At 33.7% G+C, this 19,956-nt stretch overlaps 1 long non-coding RNA gene across 1 annotated transcript in view; it reads right to left on the bottom strand.

Moving 5' to 3' along the window:
• LOC128559899 (uncharacterized) overlaps window positions 1-19,956 on the bottom strand; it is a 67,059-nt gene that overhangs the window by 22,097 nt on the left and 25,006 nt on the right. The window contains exons 3-4 of the long non-coding RNA XR_008372747.1: window positions 19,617-19,690; window positions 11,452-11,516 (exon numbers count right to left, since the gene is read on the bottom strand). This is a non-coding gene — a long non-coding RNA (uncharacterized LOC128559899). The remainder of the gene's footprint in view (window positions 1-11,451; window positions 11,517-19,616; window positions 19,691-19,956) is intronic.

Raw genomic sequence — 19,956 nt, 5'->3', positions numbered from 1 at the left:
ATGAAGGATGCCAAACTGCTTCTATTTCATACTATGGAAGTACACCACATTGGTATAACTATTAAAATCAGACCAGTGTCCAAAGGGTATAAAATCGAGTTTGGACAATTTAAAATTGACAAATGACAAGGCTGACCCCATAAGACAGTATTGGTTTACAGGTGCTTCGTCTTCAAAGACACTTGTACTGGTTAAAAAAGAACATCTTTCGGTGATCTTTTTTTTTTTTTAGTGCAGTCTGTTGAGGTAAGGCAATAAATATAAGAACCCAAAACAATTATGCGATGAAAGACAGCTCAGAAATGAGAAAAAAACCAAAAAGCGAAGTTGTTAGGGGTTAAAAGAAATTCGAGCCAAAAAATGTGGGGGAAACAAGAAATTTTGAAACCTAGATAAAATCATGCAGTGTTGATACCAGCTATTGGTGCCTACCTAACTTTAAAGAAAAGTGAAATTTAAAGTAAAAAAAAGGCACCTAACTACCTGTGTTTTTTTTTTTTCCCCTGCACAGTTTACTTTGTTTATGTTATGTGAAATAGATGTTTGAAGGGTGAAAAACAATAAATCCCCAAGCTTCTAACTGCGTGACGGGTATTTTGGGGAATTCTGCTTTTTTTCAAAGGGCCCAATCCCTAAGGCTCCCCCGGGGTAATTTAAAGATTTTTTTTATTTTTTTTTTTTTTTTTAGTTCAATTTTAAATTCTCAGTAGGTTTTTTTCGATTTGATAAAGGTGTGTCCTAGTTTAAAAAAAACTTGCATTGTCCCAAAACCCCCATGGAGCAATAAAAGAGCAGTCCTCAAAAGCAATTTTAATTCTTTTTTTTTTTCTTTTTATTTGGGGATTCAAACTCGCTCTTTTCTTCTGCAAGTGTTAAATTTTTTAATTAGGTGCTGTCCATTTGTGGGAAGGAAAAAAATTTCTGCTTTTGCAAAACCATTTTTACAATGTTTTAAAAGTACCAAGTATTTACCTTTAAAAATTTTGTAAAATAAATAATTTGCCAATTTTAAACTAGAAATACATTCTGCTGCCCCCGGGCAAATCCCCAGCCCCCCACATTTTTTTGGGCCCTCTAAGGTTTGATTGGCCTTTACCCTGGGCCCGGGTTCTTCGCATGCCCTCTGTCTCTAAGGTAACATTCATGAAAAATTACTCAAAATCCCACCGGCTGAAGAAAAAATGCCCCGGACAAACTTCAATTTGATCTTTGACCTAAAAGGTGACTTGACCTTCGAGATAGGAATTTTGGGGTTTTTGCGCTGACACTCTCATTGGGAGTTTCGAAAATTTAAAAAAAGATTGGCCCATGCTGTAAAAAGTTGGTCACAAAATGGACACACCGCAATGCAACCCCCGGAAAAAGTGACAACTATTAAAGGGTCCCCAAAACCCGGGCCCCTCAACAAAATAAACTGAACGTAATGGCTTTTTTTCCCTTTCCCTTGATTCAAAATTGTTTAAAGACTTTTTTTATTTTTTCTTCTAAAAAACATGTTTTTTAAAGTCGCTCCGCTTTCTTGTTTTCCCTAAAAAAGTACTTGACGTTTCTACCATTATAAATCGACCCCCCCCCCCCCCCCCCCTTTTTTTTTTAAAATCTTTTAGTTTTATTCTGCAATTTTTTTGGTAAATCTGTCTTTAAGAGTTAAATAACATTATTTTGTACAAAAACATATATATCGCATCATGCAAACTTTGGGAAGGGTTGAAAAAAAACCGGTGTGGCGAAAAACAAAAAACGGATTTTTTTTGCAATATTTACTGCACAAAAAAAATTATAAAAAGTTGAAATATTTGTAACAGACTGTTACCTAGCATAAAGTCCCCTTTTAAAAAAGCGGTATTTGTTCCTTTGCCCAATTGTTTAAAATACTGTTAAACACAAGTCGTCACAAATTTTTAAAAGTAGTTTTCCCTTTTTAATGGGTATGAAATAAATATCCCTTTTTATTCCTAAATTTTATCTACTTTTTGTCTTTTTTCAATTCTTGTCCCATGAAAATCTTTGTTTTTGACACGAAAAAGGGGAAACCCTTTGCTTTTTCTTATACGTCTTCTATAAGTTCTAACCCCGGAGGGGCGGGGTTTTAGGGGTGCTTTACATCTGGCAAAAATTTGAAAAGCGAAGCCCCGGGGGAGGGGTTGTTTTTGGGGCTTTACTTGGGCACACCTAACCGGGAAGTTTCTGGTTGGACTTTATTTCACCACCCCCATTTACTTACAAAAGTCTTCGTCGATTTTGCCCACTTCTATCATGTGTTAAAATTAAAAAGATACAAAAAAAAAAAATTTCTGTCTTTTCTCACAGACAACTTTACAAAAAAACTTATGGATGCCTGTGGTTAACCATTGGATATTAAAAGTAGCAATTTCTGTACACAGCACTGCCTGCAAACAGGGGAATCTTTTTTACCCCAAGAAAATGTTGCTGGAGAGGTTTCATAAGCCTACGGGTTTCCCAGAAAAATCCAGTTTTTATGTTTGTAAATAATCATTTGAAATGTAATATTGGGAAAAAAAAATATTTTAACCCTTGCCTGCGGCGGAGATGTTTCTGTTTTGCACTGCGCCCAAAGATCAGTGCACATCCGTGCTTTTATCTGTCTGCATGTTCGTTTTCGCAGTAAAATTTTCAGTAAAACCCCCCTTTGGTAATAATGAACTGCCCAAATTTTGAAAGAGGCCGGTCCTTTTAAAAAATTAGCAGGGTAGGGTTAACCAAATGTTGCGGGGTGCAGGTTAGATTGGACGGTTAAAGAGGTTTTAATATGGGGAAAACAAAAAATGCCTCTGTTAATATGTCCTTTTTCAGCCAGCCCTTACTTCAGGAGCGTTTTAACTGTGAAAACCAAATTCAAAAAGGTTTCCCGTAAACACCCCGCCGACTTTCAAATTTTTGCCCCGAAGAGGGAAAATATTCCCCAAAAAATTTAAAAATATAAAAAGAGTTTTAAGTTCAAAAGGGGGAAAATTTGACCAAATTCAACAGTTTGGGACTTGGGTTTTTTAAACTGTTTTATAACCCCAAGAAAGGGAAAAGGTTTCATTCAAATTCGCTTTTTTTGGAGATAGTACTTGCAGTAAAACTTTAACCGAATTTTAAAAGTCCAAAAGGGGCCTTTAATTTCCCAATTTTTGGGGTTGCCCTGGGGTTTGTAATTGATCTGAAAAGAAAAAAAGTTTAAAATTTTCTATATTTTTTTGTATGTTTTTGTACTTGCCGAAAAACTTAAACCCAAAATTTTCTAAGTCCAAAAAGGGGGCATTAATTTGGCCAAAATGAAGTAGAGTTAGGGGGTTTGATCCTACAACTAGTTTTATAACCCGAAAAATGTAAAGTTTAAAATCAATATTGCTTTTTTTGGGAGATATCTTCCCATGTAAACTTAAAACCAAAATTTTCAAAGTCAAAGGGGGGTAATTTGCTCAAAAAACATGTAAAGGTTAGGGGGATTGACCCGTGGGTTGGTTTGGGATCTGAAAAAAAAAAATAATTTTTTAAATCTTTTATGCCCTTTTAGAAATATTTTTATGCTTGCACGCAAACTTTTAACCAGATTTTCAAAAGTCAAAAGGGGGTTTTAATTTCCCAAAAATGAAAGTGAGTTATGGGACTTGCTGCTTCAACTAGTTTTATAACCCCGAAGACACTGGGGTTTTTAAAATCAATTTTCTGCTTTGTTTTGGAGATAGAACTTGCATGAAAAATTTTAAACCCAAAAATTTTCTAAGTCTAAAAAGGGGGCATAATTTTTGCTCAAATAACTTCAGAGTTAGGGGGCTTGCCCCAGTGTTTTTTTGGAAATTGATCTAGAAAAAAAAAAAATAATTTTTTAAATTTATAGCCTTTAGAAATTTTTTTGATTGCACCAAAATTTTAAACCGAATTTTTCTAATCCAAAAAAATTTTGGCCAAATAAAGTCAAGATGGGACTTGCTGCTATCAACATTTTTTAAAACCCCAAAGACCATGTGAATTTCAAATAATATCTGCATTAGTTTTGGGTTGTACTTGCATGTAAAACTTTAACCAAAATTTTCAAAGCCCAAAAGGGGGATAATTTGCTCAAAATACATTCAGGTTATGGGATTTGACCCAAGGTTGGAAATTGCCCTTTAAAAAAGAAGAAATAAGTTTCAAAGTAAGCCTTTCAGAGGGCTGTTGTACTTGCATCAAAATTTAAAACCAAATTGTGACCCCCGACGCCGACCCCGACCCCGGTGAGTAGAAACAGTATCTTCAAATTTTCGAGCTAAAACTCAACTACATAAAAAATCAAAATCTTAATTTGAACGGTCTTCTTTTTTTTTTTAATGAACGGGCTCATTAAAAAAAAGACAAGGAATAGTTTACTTTTAAAAAACCCTGACATCTTTTTCATGTAGGTGTGGTTTTTTATCTGCCTTAACATTTTTTAGTATTTTTTAAAAATCGCCCTTTGTTAGGAAAGTCTGTTACAAAACCCCCACAAAACTTTTCAGAAACAAGCATTCTAACATTCTTCAATGTCCCCCCATTTTTCGTCTAAATTCAAACAATTTTTTTTTAATTAAATTTTGACTTTGCCTGGCTGATATTTTAAAAGATATAAAGCTTTTCCCTTTGGGTTTACATTTGCTTCTTTTCTTAAGTTTTTCACATTTTAAAGAGGGGACTGCTATAGACGGCGTTTTTGTTGAAAAAAATTTATGTTTCCAAATTTGTACAAGCTTCGCCTACTGTACGAAATGTAGGGGTAAGAAAAATCAAAGTTTTTGAATAAAAATTGCAAAGAGGTGTTGAAAGTTTTGATTAACAAGATTAAATCTGGGGAAACAAGATAAAATGTGAAGAAACTAGTTGGTCTTTGAGCAAGTCATCAAAATCTTTGATTAATGCAATTATTGTTAATGTGAATTTCTGCTTTTATTATTACAAGGAGATATTTTTCTTCGCCTTCTTCCTTTTTTTTTCCTAAACAACAAATACTCAAAATTTTTTTTTAAAACTCATAAAAAAAATAAGGAACTCTTTTTTTTTTTGGTTTGGCCTTTGGCTGAACAAAAATAAATGTAACATTTTACTTTTATAGTGTGATCAAATGCAAGAGGACTTTAAATATTACTCTACGAAATTTATTACACAATTGGGACGGAAACCAAAACCAAAGGATTTTCTTTTGCTGAGACATGACTTTTACTTTTGTAAATCATTTGTGTAAAATATAAATTGGAACACCTTCGGGATCTTTCATTATTAAAAGCCTAGATTTTTTTAATGTTCGGACAAAAAAGATTCTTAAACTTGCCTTGACAAGCAGAATCCATTGCTTCCCTCTTATTGTCGCACTTGTGCGAAAATGGTGCATTTAAACAGTGAAGATCAATTAGGTGTGCTTAAAGGCTTTTTTATACTATTAAGTACAACCACAATGGTATCTTTAAAATCAGACTTCCCAAAGTTAAACAGTTTAAAGTTTAAATTGCTACATGCTGAAAAAGTACATTTTCAGGCTTCGTTAAGACATTGTATTTTAAACTTTTCTATCTTTTTTACAGACAAAACATTTGAAACAAAGCACAGGACTGCCAGAACATAGATAAAAAATCAAATTGGGTGTTGAGTTTAAGCTTCAGCCCTAAAAATTGGGGGCACAAAACTTGCAACCTAATCAATCAGTGCAGTTTATACTGTATTGGATGTCTACTTTAATGAGTGCAAATTTACCTTTTTTATGTTTTACCTGCAGAGAAATCTTGTTACATATTCTAATAGATCTGCAAAAACAAAAAAGCAAAAATTTGACGATTGCTGCTCGAAACATAGCCAAATGCTAGATTGTCTCTGGTTTTGGATAATTAATATTACATTTTGAGAACATCATTGTAAATTCAGTGTTTTTCAGGTCATTCCGTTATAAAATATGAATGTGGACAACCCTGGAGCATAGGAAGTAGTCAACTGGAGTCTCTCAGTCTTTTATTGGATTCAAATCTGCTATCTTCTTTTGAAAGTAAATTTTTGGAGTCCAAATTTGGTAAGGAGGAACAAAGTTGGAGTTAATTGCAGCAATTAGTTTTAGAGTCCAAATATTTTAAAACTCTAATACATTATTAAAAGATACCAATTTATATATATAATTCCATAATATTATCCCCCACATTTGCCCTAATATTTTACACCTAGACCTTTTCTTGCGCATGACACTCCTGTTCAAATGTACTCATTAGAAATTAACAAAACAGTCTAAGATGAATTTCTCCAAATTAACCTTTATCAGTTTTTTAAAATTCCCTTGACTTCGAGATGGATTGGGTTTACCATGACACTCCTCATTTAGAAAACTTCATTACAAATTCCGCATGTAAAGTAGGTCCACAAATCACAGCACCTCACATCGATAAATGCAACTTTCAGTCACGACAACCCTAAAATGTTCCTTCCCTATGGCTTGTTTATTTTGATGTTGGCAATGTGTTAAGACTTAAGATTACTTTTCCATAGAGAAATTGTTTAATCATTCGCCTCCGCTAACTTGAATTTAAAAAATTTGAGATTCAGTATTGTTTTTTTTTAAAATTGATTCTGAATTTTTATAAATGTAAAATGAATGAAATAACATAAAAAAAAAAATATTAGGTAATTAACTATGACTGAATATGAACCAACACGGTGTAAAATAATAAAACACATTATTAAGACAGATATTACTTGAACAGAAAATATATCAAAAGATAAAAATATTTGTGTGTTATGCATAACGTCTTAGAATGTAGACACTTGTACCAATTTAAAAAAATAGTAACATTGTGCACTATATGGTTTTCTTTAAATGTGTCATGCTTCTTTATTCCCATACAAATTTGTTTTTCAAACTTCATAGTCGTGAAGCAAGGACAACGCTGTGCTATTAATGAACTTTTTATAAGATTATCCGAGGACTTTATTTTCTTGTGCAGCCACCTCGAACAGAGCTCCGAGACAGGTTATCGGGTACACGGGTCAACACTAACATGGAATTGGAATTGTGCAGGCTGACCTATTTCCCACTATTCCAAACATTAAACTTTGTAGAGTTTTATCATGTGTGGCTTAAACTAAACAAACAAAACATCTGCATTTTTTTAAATAACTTATGGATTGCCTTGTTGAAATTGGAAGTTAAAGCTATGAACTTTGTAAACAGAAACTGTAAAAGGATCTGACCAGCCAGGGTCTTTGCTGGACAATTCAATAAGTACTGGCTTCAGTCAAATCCAGAATTTATTATGTAACAGGTATTTGAAAGGGGTACATATGGGATTTTTAAATTTGTTTTAAACTTGAGGCGCGGGATTTTGGGTTTACCAGTGCAACCGTAACACCTTGTATCTTCTTGTGTTTCAGTTTTAATCATATTTGATAATATGTACTTAAATTTAGTTTAGAACTATACGCAGGTGGGTTAAAAAATATGCTGCAGGTTAAGTAGATTTTAAAGAGAGTTTTTAAAAATACTAGATATTTTTTATGGAGTACATTTCAATGGATTTCCGAGCCAAATTAAAAACCAAACTAAAAGATCAAATCATATTAACTCTCTTTTTTTTATACATATTAAATACACGATCATTGACAATAGTAAAAGACAAATTTTCTTACAGTGAAGTTGGTTTTAATAAATAATATCAAGACTTTATGGGAAATCGAACATTGTTTGAAAGTTTTTAAAGTTTAGAAAATATTACATTCTTCACGTTCCCTTTTTCAGTCGTTCCAAAACATGTTTGTTTTCAGTTTGTTGTGGGGAAATACTTAAAATGACATTTTTTGGTTTTACATCTAATTTCTAAGTACATTCTTAAAGAGAACCAAGCTAAGACAGACAAGTTTTGTGAAAGTCTGTTACATTTGTTTTCTTCATACTGTCGAATGTTAGGGTAAGACTAAATACTAGTTAAATATTCAATTGCAAAAGTGATTTTTGTGACAATTTAAAATCTGTTGGTAACTGTAATATTGCAAGCTATGCTTAAAAAGTCTTGAGACAGTACATCAAAATTTTTGGGATTAATGAAGTTATTTTAATGTAAAATTACTGTACTTTCACAATACAAGAATATATCCTCACACTCTACTCACTTCTTTCCCTAAACACACAAATTATCAGAAATTTTTTTTACTAGGGAAAAAATCAAGAACTATTTTTACTTTTGGGTTTGTTTTTCTTCAAATAAAATTGAATTTTACTTTTAATGCACCACAAGAGACAAAATATTAATTTGAATATCACATTCAGTACAAAGATCATCGACATGACTTTTCCTTTCAACATTTTTCAAGTTTCATTGAAACCTGTTTTGTTATTAACCTAGATACAAAATGTATCACAGACGATTTTATAATTTAATGTTCATATACAAAGTGATTTCCATTCCTATTAGTGACACATTGCTGGGGGAAAATTTAAACAGGGCCAATGAAAAATTGGGGCTAAAGACTTTTTTTTTATAAACAAACTGGAAACTCTCAAAATCATCCCAAAATACTTACGACATAATTCATTGACTGCAACATAATTTGAGTCCAAATGTCTTTTGACTTATCACTGTCTCGATACATTTTAAAACAAAGAAGGACTCCATCTTGTAACCAAAATATTCGTTTTATTTGACTCCTTTTAAAAAGAGAAACTTCCCATCTCACAATCGACTTAAGTTTTGATCTCTAAAAGATCAATTTCCTTAGTCCATTTAATCCAGAAAATCTCCACAATTTGACTCCAAAACAAATCAGAAATCCACTCCAGCTAACTAGCAATTCACATTTCCCCTGGTTATACAGCAGGTGACCGTCTGGTGTTATGCTTTGTCTTACCATGCCTCCCTAAATCAGATAGACAATACAATCAAGCTTCTCCAAGATAATCACTTTTCAGATTGTCTTTTGGCACCAAGGATGTGCTTGAGTTGTATGATAATTGGCTTTTCTTCATGAAATTTATTGCCCAAGCATTTTCCCTCATCTAATTTTAAGTTTTTAGATATTTTATGCTCTTGTTGCCTAACAGAATCCCATACTGTAAGACACATGACTGGTAATACTGTGGTGACATTTCAGCTGGCAGCATGTGGCAAATGTTTTCCTGGTACAGGTATTAACATGATAACATTATATTGCAAAGCTTGGAGGCCCAGGACTGTTTTACTGTACGAAATATAAATGTCTGAATTTTCATTGGCCAGTTTGACTTGCTTTATTTAGTATCTGTGCAACATTACATTTTTATGCACAGTTTTACAATATCAAAGCAAAAACATGCAGTGTTAATATGCAGTGAAGGAGGCCAATCAGAATTCATTTATTTATAGTTCATGTAAAAATTCACATATTTTATGCAGGTTTACCTGGTTTTCCATATAACTATGTTTTATTGTCACTGTAGGCAAAACCTTAATCAATGCTGGCAGGTCAGGCTGACCTCAGTCAAACCTGTGCTGTTTAACACCTGTTTCTAATGACCACCTGTTTCTAACGACCATCTGTGACTAAAAACAAGGTTCATTCAACTCTGAATAAAAGACCACCTAGAAGACGGTACCTTCAAAGTGTTTTCTATATATATACAAGTTTGAATGTAAAACTCTACTGTCTATTAAAAAAGTTCAGTTCTCAAATCATACTTTGCCAGTTTCATATTTCTACAGTATTAATTTCCAACAATTATTTATGATGATCATCCCATATATGATTAATATCAGAACAATCCTAGGCAATCAAAAAATTGAAACCAGGACCAATTAACTGACAATGCACTATTAAAATAGAGAGAGAGAGAGCAGTTATATATTTGATTTTTGTAATCAAATGTAAGTGCTCTCTGGGTTTTTTACCTTTACCCTGCTAAATCTTTTAAATGGACTGGTCTATCATTCAATTTTGCCAGTACCATTTATTATTCGAGGGGTGTTCACTGAAAATTTACAGACTGAGTAGCAAACAGTGCAGACCATTATCAGCCTGCATGAACGTGCAGGCTGATCTTGGTCTGCACTGGTTGCAAGGCAAAAATCATTTGTTGCCAGCAGGTTAAACATTAATTAGGTGTGAAAAAAAATCTTGAGGTTCCCCTATAAATGTGTCATTAATGTTGAATGTAAATAATTGAGCCACGCCATAAGAAAGTCAACATAATGGGTTTGCGACCTGCATGGATCCAGACCAGCCTGCGCATCCGCACATTCTGGTCAGGATCCATCCTGTTCGCTTTCAAAGACTATAGCAATTAGAGAAACTGTTAGCGAACAGCATGGATCCTGACCAGACTGCTCAGATGCGCAGGCTGGTCTGGATCCATGCTGGTCGAAAAGCCACTATGTTGGTTTTGTCATGGCACAGCTCAATTATTTTTTTTTACTGAATATAGTGCAGTCTTGGTCGATTGTACTCTGTACAAAATACATGAAACAAAAAAATGATTCGTCTATTCAGCATATTTGCAAATTCAAAGCATTTAGTTATTCAATCCTGTCAGAGTACATTTAAACCTCTATGAAATAAACCATTGTTCGTGTGAATGGAAGCATAATAGTACAATCAACCTACAACCGTTAAAGTACAGAAATTGCACAATCAATCTACGACCTTAGAAGTGCAAAATGCAGTGTTTGACTCATGAAAAAATAAAAATGTTTGACTGCAAACATTACATTACAACCTTATATTACATTCTAATCTATGGAACAAATTGGGCGTTAAGGTGGCCTGCTTTGAACAGTCAGTCTTCTCAACAGACAATCAAATTAAGATGGCTTTTAACTTTTTTAAATAAGTTTTCGAAAACCTAAATTGATTCTGGGCAGGCAAAATCTCAGAAAGTTTACTTGTGAATGAATGGACAAGCAACTCAGACAATTTACTTGTACATACTGCAAATTTACTTGGCCGTATTTTTGGTTGGTATCTGTATAATAAAAGAAATAAATAAGATACTATTCTACTAGCTTGTATTAACACAGTGGAGATATAAAATTTTGGATATCTAGAATACATTGTTTTATTTTACATCAGGGATGCACAGGTTTCAATAATTATTAAAGTGCAAAGTAGAGGGAGGTCTGGGGTCCATTCATTTACAATTTGACTTGCTACATGAGAAGTACGCATGGACTGCCCACAACAGGACACTTCACCCTCAGGATGGGGTTCAGATCAGACAGAGATGGGTGGGAATACCACTCTTACTATTAATGTTCATTTGCTTTTTTCATATCTCTACAAATTTTTCATGAAAATACCTAATTCTGAGAATGATTTCAATCTCATTGTGTAACAGTTTCACTTCCACATCAAATTACTTACGACACTTTAAATACAAAACAAGTATTTAATTTGTATCTCAACTTCGTGGAAAAAATACTATTTACAATAGTTATCTGATGTTTTTTGATACAATTCTGAGAAATTATATTTACAAAAAGTAGTACATACCACATAACCACTGTATTGCCACGCAGATGTAGTTCCAAGATGTGCATGATCGCAATCACTTTTTGCTGAAAATAAACATACAAAGAGTCTCAAAGCGTGGACAAAATCCTCTGGTACTGTTTAAATTTTATATTCTCGCATAAAATCATCTAAGTTCTTTAGATAGACCTGACACAGAAAAAGATTCATCTGAAATTATTACAACAGGAAAAGAGCGCTTAACAGTTCTTCAAAACAAATATCGGTTACTTCTAAAGAAAATCTTGCAGACAGAATTAATAACACTTTAATTCATTTGTCAGTTGATGGTTAACATTTGGAAGTCGTCCATAGTTATATATTTGCCCAGAGGAAATTGCTTTCGTCTTTTACTGACTTATGTAGTCTGGGAGAGAAAGAATTTACATCAGAGAAATGCGCATATATAATCGTATATCCTAGACATTTTCTATTAACTCCCAATACAATACAAGAAGCTTTAGTAAGTAACAGCCTGTGAATAAAAGATAGAAAAAAATAATGACTGTAGTCTACCCATTGGAAAAAACTTACCAATAATGAACAGCCTTTAAAAAATGGGGGGAAACAGCTAGACCAAATGGCAGTATTATCAGAATGTAAAATTCCTGTCTTCTCTAAAAAAGCACTTTTATTAGAATGTAGGGATTTAAAACAGAAAAACTAGCATTTACAATGCCAGACCAAATGGCAGAAAATACCAAAATGTCAAGTGATATGTCAACAAAAAAATGTTCCTGCTTTTCTAGAAAAGCATTTTGATTAGAATGTACAGCAAATAATAGAATAATTACACTACTCCTAAAACTTCAGTAATTCATCAAAATAATGATCAACCAAATCATTTAGCAACCAGAAATCTGATTACAAAGTACATTTTTCTCCTCCTTCAAACCATTATGGTACAACTTTAAAACAAATTCTTTGAAAACTTCAGTAAACCCCTTTATAGAACAATACAATCAATGTACTAATTGACTGTATATGACCTAAAACCCATTACCTAATTAAACTTCTTCCAGACCATCGAGTGAGTCGTGGAAATTTACCCAACTCTATATTAGATCAGTTCTAGAAATCATCATAATAAGTTCGACTCTGGTTAACTTAAAGTACCACTGACACACTTTCTCAAAACAGGCAGATTCCCAGAAAACACTTCAAAACAAATGACAAACTTCCCTCTTTTAAAGGTGCTTTTATGAATCCCTATCAGATGATATTTTTTCTGTCTGCCCAACTCCAGACAGTTTTATTGATGAAATCATCTCTATGGGCTGCCAGACATGATAATTGCCTCATAGGATGAAAAGCTATGGGCTTTTTAAACATTAAGCACACGGCAGCACCATAACTTTTATAGTAAGCACTCTGCCCAGACAAGTCATACCTATTTTTTCCTTTCAATTGCAATATCAACTTAACGACATTATTTAAGTAAGGTTATTGTATTCTATGTGAAACAGACGTCTGTGTAAATGTTAACCCCGGCATTTCAATGGCATTTCAATATTTTTCCGTTAAATGCATTATTTCTGTCTAAACCAATCCTAATTTGTCTAGTCTGGAAAAAAATCTAGTTTTTTATTATATCCCTGTAAAGATATTATTTGCAAAACCGACTAACTCTATAAAATTCTGTCATCTTCTTTTGACTAACACTATAAAATTTTATTAACTCCTTTCCAGAAACCTATTTTTTGTAAAGTTACAGGTGCTTAATATCTTCAATTTCATAATGTCTCCAGCGATTCGAAAGAAAAGACTAGTTGTTTTATACAAAATACACAATGTTACTTAAGTACAGTCAAACTTGCTCCAGCAACCACCATTTTTGCAGTTTCTTTTTGTGTTGCTAAGGAACAAATTATTTTGATCAAGCACTTGTATTAGGAGACCACTTTTTTCCTTCCCTTAGGTGTTCTCTTCATGCAGTGTACTGTGCAGTTGCTGTGTACTGTGCAGTTGCTGTGTACTGTGTAGCTGCTGTGTACTGTGCAGTTGCTGTGTACTGTGCAGCTGCTGTGTACTGTGCAGTTGCTGTGTACTGTGTAGTTGCTGTGTACTGTGTACATCTTGGCTATACAAAATTTTTGTGAACATGCACACACATACCAAGCATCCACAAGGGCTAAACTAAAAACATTTAGCCAGCGCCTAAAAAGTTAAAGACTGCACCAAAAAATGACATTAAATCTATGAACCCTTGGTCTGTCCTTAAACTTTGAGCTAGAGGTCAAACTTTTGCAAGGGTCATCAAAGTTATCTGAAAACCCATCCATGTATACACACTGGAGAAGAAAACAGACATAAAATATTTGACCTGTAAGTATGACTATGACCTTTGACCTAAAGTGAATGTTTTGCCAAGTGATTTGAATATCTACCCATTAGATTTAAATTTGGGACTTTTTACTGTTTATCGTTTTATCACCAAAAATATTCCATTTGTGAAGAGCAATTGTTCTGTGTTTGCATTACATGATCTGGAAGAGTTGTGAATCAACAGTTACAATCCAAATCTCTCTGTGAAATCCAAAGCCATGCAGAACAGTTTTAGTGAAGTATAGCATGGTACTAGGAAAGCTAGAAGGTTGAATAGTTCTCCTTTGTGGTGTAGTTCTAACTATACAACCTACTACCTCATCTAGTATCCATGGTTTCATCCTTCTTTCTCATCTAGTATCCATGGTTCATCTAGTATCCACTGTTTCATCCTACTACCTCATCTAGTATCAACAGTTTTATCCTACTACCTCATCTAGTATCCATGGTTTTATCCTACTACCTCATCTAATATCCATGGTTTTATCCTACTGCCTCATCTAGTATCCACGGTTTCTTCCTACCTTTTCTAGTATCCATGGTTCATCTACTATCCAATGTTTCATCTTAAGTTTCTCATCTAGTATCCACTGTTTCATCCTACTACCTCATCTAGTATCCACTGTTTCATCCTACTACCTCATCTAGTATCCACTGTTCATCCTACTACCTCATCTAGTATCCACTGTTCATCCTACTACCTCATCCTAGCCACTGTTTCATGGCCAATTCGGACCTCCCCCTAGAACTAGTATTTTTTTCCCCCCAGTTATGGAAATCCACCCACTCCAGATCAATACATCAAAATAACCTCGATCCAGTATTCATGGGTTCTCCGTACTTTAAACCTCATCCAGATTTTATCATTCATTTACCCGGATATACCCATGGTACCTAAATTTTCAATTAGGTTCCCAAAACCCGGCATGTATTCCACTGTTCGTTACTACGCGGACCTAGGAACCATTTTCCTTTGATTCCTTTTCACTTAACTCCTATCAGATCCTATTCTGGAGTTAAACTATATCCACATAAACTGTGTATTCAAACTAAAACCAAGTTTAATGTTCGTTGTCTTTTATTTCAGTAAATTGACCTTTCCCTTGAAAACGTGAATTTTTTCCCCTTATCAGATACTTTTAATCAAGGGTGTGAAACATTAGTAATGGTTGAAGTGTTAACATGAATATTTATAAACGTTACAATTACCCGACTTAAAAATCATTTTATCCTTATAAGGGACCGCTGAACCATGTTAACTGTCCACAAGATTTCTATGCACTTTAAGCAGTTTAATGAGAATTAGCATATCAGGGAAAAATCCAGCAAATGTGAGAGATTTGGAAATAATAATCAATTTTTAGCCCAAAGTCGTTACGATACTTGATAACCGGGATGGGCATAATTTCTTTTTTCCCAAATTGATGTCAAAATCTTGTACTTTCAATGGCAATTTTTAATGTGGCCTTGATGTTGAGAATTCCTTGTACCTGGTTGAAGGTAAATATATACCCCTTCATGTCAGACTTCCAAAATGTTCTGTCAAGTCTCCGAAATGTACGTTATCGGAAATTTTTGAAACGGTCTTTTTTTAGCACTTTATTGCATCACAACACAAATATGAAGGAAAATCACAAACTGAAAAGTTTGATAAAATTTTTTACAAGAGGATTAATGACTGAACAGACTGTTTATCTTAACATTTTTTGTGTTATATGCCAGTATTCATCAGGAAAAATAAACTGTGGGAGATCCTTGATTTAAATGCCTTCAAAACTTTTATCCAAGGGTTTCAGACTTTCTTGGTTTTCAGGTTAGTGGAAGTTGTTTTACCCGACGAAATCGACACGGTCATATCGCCAGGAGGTCTATTGCAAATGCTCCCTTTGAAAACAATGAATGTAAAACGTAAAGCATACATAAAAACATCCGGATACAACTGGGGCCCCGAATTTTTCCCAAATACGCTTACTGCATTTTTAATAGCAATGCTCTAAACCCCATATTTTTAACAACAAAAAATTAAGAATTCATGCAAAGGAACGTGTTTCATCACCTAGCCCAATTTTAGGTGGTTTACTTAAAAGGAAAGACTCTTCTCATGTAAAATGTTTGTGATTATTTATCCTATCCAAATTCCACGACAAGTGAACTGTTGATTCAACATAACTGACTTCTAATAAAGGGATAATTTTACAAAGTTTGTTTCCATAATTATGTTTTAACAAAATAATAATGACATTGTTGATATTTACCATATTCCTTAATCCTAAGGGGTGCATTACCAATTCATATCTCCTGAATTTATCTGCCTAAAGGACTCCAGTAATTTCCCCCTCACAAGGACACGTACCCGAATTCCCAAAGGCAAGGGGGGATGTCATTATACCATGTTCATCCTATCCCCAAATTTATCCATAGCATCATGTTCATCCCGAATTATGGTTCCTGCAACTACCACTCCAGTCCATGTTTATCAACCAACACCTCCAGTATTCATGTTTTCTCCCTAAAGACTTTACATCCATTCCATGGTTTTCCCCAACCCAATCTATATCCATGGCTTCATGCTAAATCGTATCCCGCATTCATGGCTCCAACACGAGTACCAAATCCCGTTCCAGTTTTCCTTATCCTCGAGCATCCAATGGTTCTTTGCCATTTTTTTGGTTCACAATGGTACAAACCTTTCAGTAATATATTCCATATTTAAATTCGGTAGTGAAGATAAAAACAAGGAATAGCTTAGTTTTAAATTTAAATTTTACAAAAACATAGTTTAACTGAAAAGCAGTTGAACACTTAAAATATAAAATTGTGAGACCTTCATAAATGACATAATATTACCCTTTTTCGAAATCATAGGTGTAACAAAATTAGTAAATGTGAATGTTTGTGCCAATTAAAGGGAATATGCTACACCATATAATACCTTAAATCCTTTGTCCTTTTTAATTGTTACCCTGCCTTTTACTTGCACACAGATTGTAGCTTTAGCAGCTTTTTTATCAGGGAAAAAAATAAGACGACGAGTGAGTAGATTTTAAATCTATTTAATAATTTTCTATTCAGCCCAATGTTGCGGAAAGACTGAAACACTGGTTGGTCAAAATACTTTTTTGTTCGTATCGACAAACCTTGTAACCGGTTTAAATTATGCAACTGGCTGTTAATGGTGGCTTGGAAAGTCAGGAAAGCTTGAAGAACTGTTGAGGTTAAAGTCACATCCCGGAAAATTTTCTGTATTCTTAATGCTTGTCAATTATCACTGTAATTCAAGCGAGGGACACCAAAAGGTCGAATTCGTTTAATCAAGGCCGTCCAGGTAGTAATAATACAAACAAAGGAATAAATCCGACGCGAAAGTTAGTTGGTTTTCGAAAGGGTTCCATGTTCGGGGCTTTTTCTTAATCTTTTTTTTAATAGATTCGGGAAAAATATCATACTTTTCCCTTTTTTCTAACAGTTTGAACATATTCCTTTTATTCCAATGGTTTGTTGTTTACCTTTGCAATGGTTTACTGAAGGATTCCAAACCAGTGAGTAGTTGTACAAAATCGACACAAATGGTCAAATCGCACAAGGAATATATTGAAACACGTAAAGCAAAACATTGATGTAAAAAGTTTTAAGCTCATCGATCTAGAAGAAACCGGATGTCCCTTGCTTTGTACATTCTTCTCTATCCTTACATCTCACATTTTTTTGTTTTTTGAATTTCATCCATCAAATAAACATACAAGATGTGTTCTCATCTAGCCAATTCCCTGATGTGTATACTACCATTTTTAGATAACATGAATATATTTTTTTCATATGAACATATTCAATTTCACACATATAATCTTTATTAACAATCTGCCACTAGTCAGTATACTACCAATTTTAGTCATATCTGTTCTATAAGTCATGATATTTTGTACCCTACGAATCACAACAGGCGTTCACCAATACCGATTCTGTTGATCCCAGGGACCCATATAATTCCGCAAGGACTAAGTTACAATTGATGTTCCTGGGCTCTAGGTTTTCGATAATATGATTCTAAAAATGAAATTTCCCCACCGCATGTTTGATCAAATTTCGTTCTATTTCTAAGCCAAGGCGTTATTAACCCAGACCTTCGTTTTGACCGCGAAATCGAAAAGACTCGTATTTTACCCCTCAAATTCCACGTGGTTCTCCGGAAATTTCCATTAGAGAGTGTTTTTTCAAATTCATATATCTGCTCCCATGGCTATAAAACCCGTGACATGTCAATTTGTTCGCGGCACGAATCAGAGGGACCGTGGAAATTAGTACCCAGATTTTCCTTGTTCAGCCATCCAAATGACGGCCATTTATATTTTGAATTCTAGGGCAAAATGTTTTCAATTACAAGTAATTTTATTGACAATTGTATAAAGTTAATTGATAAATAAAAGCACTAGTATCGTGAATTTGCCATTATTTATTTTCATAAAATGACATGATCCGTCAGGCAGATAAATCATAACAAATTTATTAAATTCGGGTGAAGGAAACCATTCATAGCAGAAATCACTGAATAACAAAATAAACGTTATCTTTTCCAGTACAATATTAAAATTTTCTATTGCTTTTCGTACTATTGTCCCCCCGTATCGTTCCTTTACCGACATTTTCCAACGGAAGATGTTTTATCAAAAATTTAAATAATAAGTTCTAGTATGTAAAATTTAATCATTTTACAATAATTTTATTCGTATAATCAAACCCAATAAACCATAAACGCTTGCATTACGAATGTCACTGTTTGAAATGTTGCTTTATTTAAAAAGAATTTGCTGATATAAAAGAACAAACACTTAAAATCCCACGCGACGTTTAGCGGCAATGTAGCAAAAATAAACAACCTAAAAAGTGATGAAAGTGTAATTAAGAATTAAGCGAGTGGAACCAATGGTTTGAGTTTTATCAAGTTTTGTGGAGAGTTGAATTATAATGCCTAAAAAATATTTGTAACTTGGGACCAGCCAAAAAATTCGAGTGATCCCGGGGGTTCAGACAGATTCGAGTTTGAATTTTCAATGTATATGCAAAGAGACTGTTATCTTATTTTTTTTATGTTCTAAAACATATTACACATAATGTGTTTTTCCTGTGGAATTTAATCTTAAGGCCTACATGATAGACGTCAATTAATACAGACAGTGGAGGTGGCGAGTATGAAGATACCAAAGTTCGGACTACGGACTTGGGACGAGACATGACGAATTTTAAAACAGGTCACTTCTTGGACAACTTTGTTGTCACTTGTGTTGAATGTGTACATAAAATACATTGTCTGTAACGTTGGGTTTGAATTTTAGTTTTTTCATTTTTCCCACTGATATATCAGGTACTCCTAATTTCATTGCAATATTCTAATTACCCCAGCAAGATATTCCTTTAGGTATACTGTCAAAAAAGTTAGGTCAACGCTGCACAAGATGAGCACTCCTCATACTGCTCCTTTTTCATCTCTGTATGCAGAGAACATGTATACTGAAAAGCACTGGCCACTCCATAAACTGCTGATCTTTGTGTCTATTTGTAGGACAGTACAGTTCAATCTTGAAGCTATGCAAAAAACTTGTACCAGTGTTTAGAAATTTTTCTATCACAAAGACTCCAACCTCAGAAAATTACAAGCCTAAATTATTACTTACAGTAGTCTATATCAACTGTGTCAAGCATCACCACAAAGCAAAGCAATATACATCTCCAAATTTAATTTCTTCATAATTTTTTTTGAAGAAATTAAACTAAATACTTTCTTTAATCAGAAATGCTTCCGTTTATTTCTGAAAAAATATTTTTACCTGTTTAGGCGCATTAGTGCATTGATCACTCCAGCACACTGCAAAGGATTAAGTGGACCGCTGGCATCTGATTCCTGAAAATATACAAAATTAATACTATAAAGAAGAATTCCTTCTGTTACCATCCATATATGAGAATTAATGAACTTGGATGTTTTTAAAGGTACTAACCCAAACATTTTAGGCAAAAAATTATTTCGCTCAAAAATTCATAAAAAGGGAGTACTCTGAAAGTGACTTGTGGTACAAACTTCTTGACATCAGATTTTTGCAAGATATTCGTATGAATAACCAACATATTGTGCAGAATGTAGTAAACCAATGCACCACTTTTGAAATA

Source organism: Mercenaria mercenaria, chromosome 10 (assembly GCF_021730395.1).
Source record: "Mercenaria mercenaria strain notata chromosome 10, MADL_Memer_1, whole genome shotgun sequence".
NCBI classification, from domain to species: domain Eukaryota; kingdom Metazoa; phylum Mollusca; class Bivalvia; order Venerida; family Veneridae; genus Mercenaria; species Mercenaria mercenaria.
This window is presented reverse-complemented; position numbering and strand designations above follow the sequence as displayed.